This window comes from Panonychus citri, unplaced genomic scaffold (assembly GCF_014898815.1).
Source record: "Panonychus citri isolate SS breed McGregor unplaced genomic scaffold, ASM1489881v1 Contig00139, whole genome shotgun sequence".
Classification (NCBI taxonomy): domain Eukaryota; kingdom Metazoa; phylum Arthropoda; class Arachnida; order Trombidiformes; family Tetranychidae; genus Panonychus; species Panonychus citri.
The window spans coordinates 959,076-970,274 of NW_026515544.1; the positions used below are offsets into that span (position 1 = coordinate 959,076).

Consider the following 11,199-nt stretch of genomic DNA (forward strand, 5'->3'; position numbering starts at 1 on the left):
CAGATAAAAATGAAACAGATACAATTGATTCAATGAGTGATTCCAATGATAATTTTCGCATCATTTATCATCTTTCATCTTCTTAATCATCATCACTCATCTCACTCTCATGAAATAGATTTTTTTCCCCATACAAATTTTTTTGTGTTTCACTTCATCATTAAAGGTTATCATCAATTTGATATCTTTCAGCTAAATCATCATCTTAGTTACCTTATCTTCATCATCCTCATCCTCATCCTCTCTCTCTCTCTCTTCCTCCTTCTTGTCTTTGTAAATAAGGCAATTTATTATCTCTTATCATCTTCATCTTCATCTTTTTTTATCCTTTCATTTTATAACCAACATTTTGTTTGGATAACATTGATTACATTTTTACCGTTATGTACATTATCATTGTTATTACTTAACATCATCATCACTCTCCCCCTTCAATCCGGAAGCAAAGTTTGATATTTATTTTTATCAAAGGGTTTCATCAGCATTTACTATTAATAAGCTTTGATAATAAATAAAATATTATTTAAAAAATCAGAATCATGATGAAAATAACACAATGAATGAAATGAAAACTCATTTGTCATAATCTAAACTTATCATCTTAATCATTATAGTCTCAAGACTTTTCCTCTCAAAGTTTTCTCAAGTAAGAAAAAAGTTCTGATTGTCTGAACTACGTCATGATGATTTTAAGCACAAAGATTAAGCCAATGATGGAAAATTATTATAATTTCATCAGCTTGATGATGAAGAACAACATTTAATTACATGATAATAACTCTTGACACAATTAGTAGACCTGATTTTTTTGCGAATGAAATTTAAGAATTGAAACTGAAAGTTGATCTTTGTCTTTATTGAGAATTTTTTTATTCTCAATCAATTGACCTAATTTTGTTTTTTCTATGAAAATTTTTTTCTCAATTTTAGTTCACTGATTAATCTGTTTCTATTTTGTTTCCATCATGTTTCAATCTGATTATCTGGTGAAACTTTCACAATGTGACTTCATGATAAGTTCAATCAGGTTTCATTTTGATTAACTTCAAGGTAACTAACTACATCTTAATTGCAACTGATTTACAATCAACAGGGATTAAAAAAAAATTTCACCAAGAAAAAAATCAAAACAAACAAAACCCAACAATTAATCATATCTTAACCATAGTCATGATTAAGAAACATGATTGAACAATTATGAGGCTAATATGATCAGCTGATTGATAATTTTGTCTCTCTAAACGATCAGATAATTAAATGATTGATTGTAAATATGAAACCAACAATGATCAAGGTTGATTGTTGGACAAGTTTTAATAACAAACTATCAACTTTTTCAATCAACTTTCAAGTTGTGATAACAATCAGATAACAATTTAGTATCTTATTAATGATTAATTTGCAACTAATTCATCATAATTAACTAAATAGTAAACAAAGTTTTCTTTTTTTAAGCTAATTATCATTACTAATAACACGGAATAACCCAAATTGCAACAATCTAAACCAACGAAAGAAAAAAAAAAGTTTTGTTTCGAACTTTTTCCCCTCCCCTTCTCATGAACTTTCTAATCTCAAGTTGACAATAATTACGAAGATTTAAAACTTTAATCCAATGACAATAACTTATCCAGCCAATGGGTGAAACTCTCAGTTAATCCAATGAACTTTATCATGAGAGGAATTATATTCATCATGTTTACCCAATCCTGTAAATCACATAAAGTCATTTTCATTGTTTACCCAATTTCTTATGTGTATATAAAAAGGATATTAACTTTTATATCTGATTGTTTTCAACTATCAATCTGATTTACAATTTGTATTATCTTTTTGTAGGATGACCTAGAAATGGTCATCAACTGTCCAGTCCCCAAATAGACCCTTAAATATATATATAAATAGATACAAAACTGACCTGGAAAAATGCAATAAGTCCGAAGACCAAGAAAAAGTTTTGATAAAACGAATAAAAGACAAAACCAAACTACATCATGAGCGAGAATTTCAAGTTGAAATTTATTTCCTTTGACTCTCATGAATTAGATTGAATCGTTTATCATGAAATCAAGATGACAAACTAATCACCATATGTAATACATGGAATGAGCCACCAGATGAGTTCATTTTCATCACAATCTTTTCAGGAAGAAGAAGAAGAAGAAAAAAAGTTGATCATCATTTATTTTCATCCTCTTTCATTAAGTTTAGAAGGTAAAAAAATCCATTTACCTAAATACACTTATGTATATGTAATATTTACTTTCACTTTGAGAATTACCTGGTTATTTGATATGTGGTAAAAATTTGTATTCTGAAGGTCATGATGATGATCAACTCAATCGTAATTTATTGGTTAAATCATATTTAGATGGGTAAATAATTGGAACCAGAAATTTCAGAAGCTAATGTTACTTAAATTCGTTCATGTTCAATTAACCTAGAAAAATGAGAAATCCTGGTTATATAGTAAAAAAGAAGCAAAAAAGTTCTGATTCATAAGAATATCAATATGTTTCTTATTCAATTTCGAGCTTAAAATCCTCCCACTGATAGGGATCAGAACTTTTCTCTCAGAAGCTTTAGCATAAGAGACTAACAATAATAAAGAGGAAAAGCTTTTCTCATGATTCTCAGGAAAAAAAAATAACATGACTAGTGGACAATGGGATTAACCTTAAACTGACCATTCTCAGTGAAACCTTTTCTTTCCCGTGAGGCAATAATCATGATGAAACCCTTTAAGTTAAAGTGATCATGATGAAAAGTGAAACCAATTAGATGAACTAATTGAAGAAAGTGAATTTATATAATCAACATCAATTGAAATTAGAGCAGAAAAGTTCAATTTATAATTGCTAATTGCTGACTAACACATAAAGACACCCAAATAAGTGAAATGCTAATTGTTGCATTTACATTGAAAAAGTCAATTAAAATTCTGGGAAAAACAAGACAAATATGAGAAAGTTAATGAATATAAGTAACAATAAATTCTTGGTTAATATCATATTGAATACATGATAAAAGCTCACAGCTTAATCTATGAAACTATTAACTGATGATTAACAATGAAATGTAATAATAATAACGATAATTGCGTGATTTATTCAAAGCTTATTAATTCAGTTCTCATGGAAAATCATCAACATGATATAATATATGTTACATTTATTCAGTAGATCTGAGTTACAATGAACTCGTAATGAAAAATGAATACAAATGGAATATATATTTTATGTGAATACACACGAAAAACTGATTAACATGATGAATACCATGAAACATTATTTTCACCCAATTCAGTGGATAATCAAAAGGGATTTTCCTTCCCCTTTAAATTGTTGTTATTGTTTACACTTGATGATAATAGTTACTATCGATTGGATTGATAGATTGAATCAGAATTTCAATAAATCATGTCATGGTTGATGAACCCTTACCACCCTCAGCATGATGATGATGATGATGATAATCAACTCCCACTGAGTATTAACCTCATTTGCTTAGATCATTTTCATCTCATTGTTTTCATTTTTCTCCATCATCATTATTATCATCATGTGAATACCCTGAATCCTGAGACTTAGTAGATTGTAAGAAAAACTGTTATTGATGATTATGTTTCAATGTGCTGATCAATCTGACTCTCAATATATTCAATCATTTCAATATTTGATCAATTTTTTGCTCCTCTCCCATGTAAATATCAATATAATGTAATACTAATTTATCAGTAAACAAAAGTTCATTCAACTTGATGATTATCATGAAGGATTATCATTCCCACTCTCTCTCTCTCTCAAGGAATCAATAGAAAATCATTAATTTTTTTTATTTACTTTAAATGGTTTCACCTAATCAACTAATTAAAACTGAGCAGATTAACTCACATGGAAATTAGGAAACAATCAGCTGATTGTGTTGAACAATCAACTTTCACCCAGCAATTTAACCTAATAATAGATGATCATTGATTTATCTCTAATAATAGTTAGTTAATAAAGTGATGGATTAACTGATTAAAGAAGATGAGTAAATAAACTAAATTGGATTAGATTAGGGAAGTGCAAGTGGAAATTTAGTTTACATTTGTATGAATTATGGGAAATTGTGTCAACTACAATTAAGTGGATTTACTAATTTTTTTTATCAGGTTTCATCTTATCCTAAATCATATTAATCATGTCGTTGGACTGCTGATAAATTCACTGTTTCTTTTTTTATCTCTCCCATGAAATTACATGAATTTCTGTGAGAACTGAGTAAGTTCATTGAGAAAACTGTGAATATCGAATTGACAAAAAGGTGAGATTAATGTTATCACATTGGGAGTAAATTGTTTCCATCATCATCAATCTGATTACTTTTCTTTTATCACTAATCACTGGTATTCACTTTTTCATCTTGACAAGTTAATTGTTTCAATGAATTATTTCATTACATGTATATTAATATCATGGTAATTCAGTCTCATGTTTTATTTTTACTTTTCTTTATCGTCATTCACTTCATTTTTGAATGTTAAGCATTTGGGAGGGAAATTTATTCCTACCTTGAAACTTTCACTCAGGTAATTCTTGAATTAGAAATTGAATTTAAATCATTAAGAGTAACATTCATTTCTCATGTGAGGGAGAAGATAATTTCAATTCTCTCTCAGTCTTCATGTAATATCTCAGATTTTATGATAATCAGAATTGCATACACTTGGGGTGTGTTTGTAATCGGTTTTCAGACAACTCATGTTCTGAACTTTCTCAAAGTTCTGGGAGTTGAAAGAGAGACAAAATCATCATGTCATTCAATTTGTCTCACGAGAGAGAGAAAACAAAAAAAGTAGAAATTACATAATTTGTTCTCAATCAGATGGTGACTTATAATTCTGAGTATTCTGACAATGTAAACACCATGGAAACAATAATATTCATGAGAATTTTTTTCTCTTAGGTTTTTTATTCATATAAATCAGGGGGAAATAATTGAATAGATTTCAATATATGATAATATCATCAAACAGTTTCGATATTCATGTGAGTGTTCATTGTAACGTTCATGGTGATATCGAATTCAATTTAAGGGCGAAATTTGAATATTTGAGTAACATTCATTTTTTTCAATGTCACCATCAATCAGAAGACAATGAATAACAGATCCATGAATCAGAATTTAGTTGACACTTTTGACAGAACTATTTCCTTTTCTTATTCTCATTCAATTCTAACCAATATTATGTCTCTGAGTTCTAATTTTCATGGAAACAGAGAGAAAACTAAACGATAGAGTTTAGAAAGTTCTTATTATGCTATCGAATAGCTACTTAAGGTAAGAAAGAAAAAGTTCTGAAAGAAAATTGAAGAAAAAAAATCTCCAAAACACAATTAACATTCACATGCGAATGATTCAGATAATTATATCATGGAACTATTATAACTTCATCTTCCCATGGAAAATTGAATCAACCTGATAATTTGTTCAATAATCAACTTTTACCACTCACCTGATCGGCATCAGTGCAAATCGAGACTAAATCACTATCAAAATAAGAAGATATATTATCGAACTCAGAGAAGAAAATAAGTAATAAGTTCTAACTCTTTTTTTTCTTCCTATTCTTATCCTGATGGTAGAATTTTGTAAAAATTTTTCATTTCTAACAAATTCCAACTTGGATTCTAAAAGGTAAACCAAAGTTCAATAATTGAGTGAAAATCTTTCAACCAAATAATCAGCCTCATGCTGGTAGATATATTTATACACTTTGACGTACAGGGAGGGAAATTCATTCCACCTCGAATAAATCGTCGAAAATGGTTCTTTTCTTGTCATGATTATTTCGAATCAGATAGTTAATCATCTACACGTATTATCAATTCTATTGTCTACTCGATTATTTTCCCTTCTATCCTCTGTTAATGATGTTAATCACCTGATGGATTCAAGGTGAATTACGATAATGATCCCTGATAACAAATCAATTTGATTATCACTAATTGCTCATTTCTGTCATTCTAATCAATTCATTTCTTTCTTGAATACCTTCAGGGAAGGAAATGAACCACACCTAAAAGATGATACAAAATATCAGGTATTAAATGTACCAAATGAGCCAAATTTTAGACAACAGTTATTATCACATCTTAGATGGAGAGATCTCTGAAGTCTGAAGTTTCAGGAAAATTCAATGAATATACTAACTGAATGATGTGGTTAAAGTTCATGGGTTGAGACAGGAGATGAAACCATGAGAAAATAAGAAAAACAAATCAACAGAATTAGATTTAGATGATAAAACAAAATAATCAATACAAGAATAAATCAAAACCTTTACCCTGTTTTCATGAGTTTTATTTGATTTTTTTTCCCCGCATCAAATGAAATTTGTAATAACAAACAATCAACTGATTAGTTAATTATCAGCTTTGATTATCAGGCCAATTAATCATCTAGATTATTAATTGATTACATGTTACCTTTAAATCAACAATTTGTAGTTGAAACAAATCATTTGGGATAGTTGATTAATTCACTAAGTGTTTAATTAACTTTCATCAAAGTTTTTCACACATATAATCATTACAATCAACCTGATTGATCATGTTAATCATTTTAAATTTGTATTAATCAAGTTAATTATCTTAGCAAGACAATTAACTTATCCAAAATTGGCAATCTCCATGTGAAGATTTTTTTTAATTACTATCATCATCGTAACAATTAGTAAATAATAATAATGAAATGAGCCAACAATTGATTGTTATCGTTTATAAGTGATTATGATTGATGTCTAATTGTTAGAGTGAAATTAGTTTTTCTTATTATATTATGATGATAATCAATTCGATTAGTTTATCAGAATTAGTTCTAGAACTTTTCTTTTTTTGTTTCGTTATCGAAATAATTTTCTTTCTTCCCAATCCTCGATTTCCATTTTTATTAGGAAACAATTTATTAATTGTTATTACTGAATCATCATCATCATCATCATCATCAGTTAGTCTGATTGCTTACTGATTAGTCAATTAATCATATCTATGTAATAGATAATATTTTTCACCTTAATCAATTGCTCATCCATTCATGATCATGTTAATAATCAACTTAATCAATTACAATTTTTTTCGGGTCAATCAATTGATTGTAATCAATCATCATGAGCAACTATCCTCTCACATAACCTTAATTATTAACGTTGCAATTTTTCAAATCAAATTAACTAAAACAAATTGAATCAAATTGATTTCTCGATAGTTAATTATCTGAATTGATAAAATAATCGGCTTACAATTAATGATAATAATCTTCTGGATATGATTGAACTGAACAAACTCTTGACTTTTTTTTTGAAAAGAAAAGGAAAAAACTTTCAATTTCACTTTCGATTTTGAATTTACTTTCGAACTGTTTTTAGAAAAAAATTTAGAACATTATTCTAGGTTCTATTATTTTCTTTTTCTTTTTGAATATAACATGATAATGGACTATCGCATTCTCATCTGAGTAGATTTTAAGTGGACAACATGATGATAATAGTTTCTTGGTGATTCCTGATTCCTGAAACACTGTAGCTATCCAAGCAAAACGAGAAAAAATAACAAAAGTATCATCTTGATCATTATCATCTTCATGTAGTGTCCATCATGATAATCATTTTAATACCCAAGGATTTGATTGTCACATGAAGATGAGTAGAAACGAAAATCCTCCAATTCTGTCAATAACATTCAGAGCTCCATGAAAGCAAACAGGGCAATTCATCAGGATACGAAGATGAAAAACAAACAAAATAAAAAAAGAAAACAATAACAAACTATCATATTCTGAAGGAAAATCTGAATAAACTGAATACTTTATTCATGATAAATAAGCGGTCTGATTGCAAGTGAAACTGAATTCAAGCTGAAACTAAGGTGACAGAGGTTAAGGGCGGGAAGTTGATTCCAAAATTGTATTAGAAACTTCAAACATGATGATGAATATGAATCTTGAGTTGAAGGGGAAAAGGAGAAAACAGTTCCAATAGCTGAAATTAAGAGCAAAAATTTTGACCAAATATTCAAGATAAAGGTCAACTTTTTTTGCTCTCAAGTCTCCATGAAATTGATATCATGATAACATTCAATAGTGAATACGCCATGGTAAAGTATAATGACAATTCTATCAATATTTACATCTCAAGTGGTTTCTTTTCAGTCACATTTTGCTAAGAATGATGAGAATCATCATTAAAGATCAACAGCATGATGATGAAAAATTATCATTCAATCTTCTCATTTGTTGTTGGGAGGGAATTTGTTCCTTCATCATTGATGATAATTCTGAATGGGTGAACAATCTAGTATCTACCCATTGAACACGGAATCTTATCCTTCAAGAGGATCATCTGTCCAACCAATACTTTCACACGAGTGAATTAACCTCCCACCATCATCGGCATAATATTCCACCACCTCCTCCCACTTACACTCCTTCGTTGCCTCCCAAAGAATTGCTTAATAACCGCTTAACTCAGAGAATCAAGAACCCAATTAATATAGATATTAACTCTTTCCGTCTCCTCCCATCTTCTCACCTTGAGACATATTCTTCAGCCTTCTTAACATCATGAGAATAAACCATGAGAACTGAATGCAATGTTATTTACTACTATTATCTTAAAAATAGTTACTTTCTTATTCGATAAAAGTTCTGAAAATTGTAAAGAAAAGACAAAAATGATCGACATTATCTTATAAATATTCTAATTCTCTATGTAACTAAAAGTTTCCAAATAATAATAGAAGATAAAAAGGAAACGATGATAAATTTTCATCCGAAAATCATGATACAAACGCAGCTTTCTCTCTCTCTCTCAATCCTTTTTTACTCGATTAACCGAAAGTTCTGATAACCTATAATCTTTCACAATCTTTGAATGTGAGAAGAAAGAGAAAAGAAAATGATAGAAAGAAAAAAATGTTCCATTCCAATGTAATATCACAATACGAATAACAATAAAACTCAATATCGAAAATTTTTTCTTCTCTCCTTCAATCTCTCAGTTCATTCAATTTTTCGCTATCATGAAATACATTATCTGTTATCAGAAATTCACATGAAAATTCAATTTCTATCCAATGTCTGTATATTTTTATCCAAAATTCAATTCCCTAAATGTGGTTACATGATACACTGAATCTATCGCAATGAATTTGCCCAGTTTTTTATTTGCTTCTCATCATAATCAACAGATTATGAAAGATAATCAATTAACTTGAATCATTAACTTATCATGAAATTTTTAAGTCAACACAATTTACATGATAATAGTTTCAATTATAATCTTATGTTTGAATTGAGTTGAGATTTTGAATTCCCAATGAATTGACCATGAAAATCAAAGGGAAATTCAAATTACAAATGAAACAATTTAATTTATTATCAATTTGACGATTTAAGGAGTTAATTGTGATCCCATATTAATGAGCAATTGTTCAATATTTATCGTTATCATTGATTGTTTCAATTCTGGTTAATGGATCGATAAGATATTATTATGATTGTTGGAATATCAAAAAAAAGTAAAAGTATTACGATGATTGTGATAATAATAAACAATCAAATTAAATCATGATGATGATGGTTGGTGATTATGATCATGATAAAATTGTATCTGATTGTGAATTGATTTAATTTCAAACCATTTACAGTTTATGATTATCAAAGTCAACGTAATCATCTCAATGATTTCAAATTTGATGGTTAACCATTTTGACAGAGACTCAATCAATTGGTGACAATTTAACATCATCATCATCCATGTTTCATGATGAGAAATGATAATAAATTGTAATCATCATGATTACAATTCAATCGGCTGGGATGTTGATAATAAAAAAGACAGAGAAATAAATTAGGACACAAATTGAATTAACCTTGCATATGATAATTGAGCTAAAGGAATGAGAGAGAGAGAGAGAGACGATATTAAATCAAGGGATATATTAGATTTAATTGCTGAAGAAAATGTTGAAAATTCTGTCAATAAATCACCATGATTCTCACATAATCATTATCATGTTCACCTTGGATTAGGAATCAAAGTTAATCTGATTAATCTTTTGCTTAGCTGTAAATATTTTAGTCTAGAAAAGTTTTGAGAAAATTTAAAAAATGATTAACTAACAGCTAACAATCATTTAATCATGTTAATTTATCTCAAACCATTAGCATGTACTACATGAGACCAGCATCATCTCAATTCAATTGTCATCAAGATATAAAAAAGTAGGTCAAATATGAAATGATAAACAATTTGCAATTTACTTAATTTTATGGTTCAATAGCAACAATCAACTTAATATGCTCACTATTAAAGTGTTAACAGGGTGGGTTAGTATTTCCCACCCTTTATTTTTTACCATGAAAATATCATATTTCCTTTCATGATCATTTATCATATTCAGTTAGAAAGACTTTTCTGAGCATTTCCTGATCAACCAGATTGTTACAATTAACTTTAACCACTATCGCAGCACAAATTGATTATAAGGGTCCACAGGTTAAGTTAATCACTCTAATCAGTTAATTAATTCTCTCTCTCTCTCTCTCTCTCTCTCTCCTTCCTCTTTTTACTCCCAAAAGTTTCATATAAGTTTCGTTTTGTTGATTATCATGATCATCTAATATCATGTATTGGAACAAGAAAACAGAAAAATTAACTTAATCTAATCACTTATTGTTTACACAAAACTTTATTCACAGTCTTGTTGCTGGTCAGTAAATTGGGTCAATCAAGTCCCATGTTCAATTAATTGGACATATTTGGGTTGATTGTTGATGTTGATTAGATATCTATTTGTTACACTGATTGTTCAGTAAGGTTCAAATTGTATGGGTCAATTGTAAAAACAATGGCCCAGTTGGGAATTGACCAAGTTATCAGTTTATCAATTTGATCAATCTAATGGTATCCTAATTGTTTCCCATTATCCAATCTATCCAAATAATTATAATGATAATAATAAAATTTATCATCACAAATGATAATCCAGACTAATCGTAATCGTAATTGTGATAATCATGAAAATTTCAATGGATATTAGACTGAAAATCATTGAACCAAAATTTCAATCATGTTTATATTATTATTACATATATTGTATTTCAATTCCAATAGAAAAAAATAAAAAGTGATAACAATATGATTAATGTTTGAAA

General features: G+C 28.6%; 1 protein-coding gene across 5 annotated transcripts in view; it reads left to right on the forward strand.

The window, feature by feature from the left end:
- LOC128394044 (pyrokinin-1 receptor-like) overlaps window positions 1–11,199 on the forward strand; it is a 58,425-nt gene that overhangs the window by 9,447 nt on the left and 37,779 nt on the right. The gene's annotated exons all lie outside the window — the stretch shown is intronic.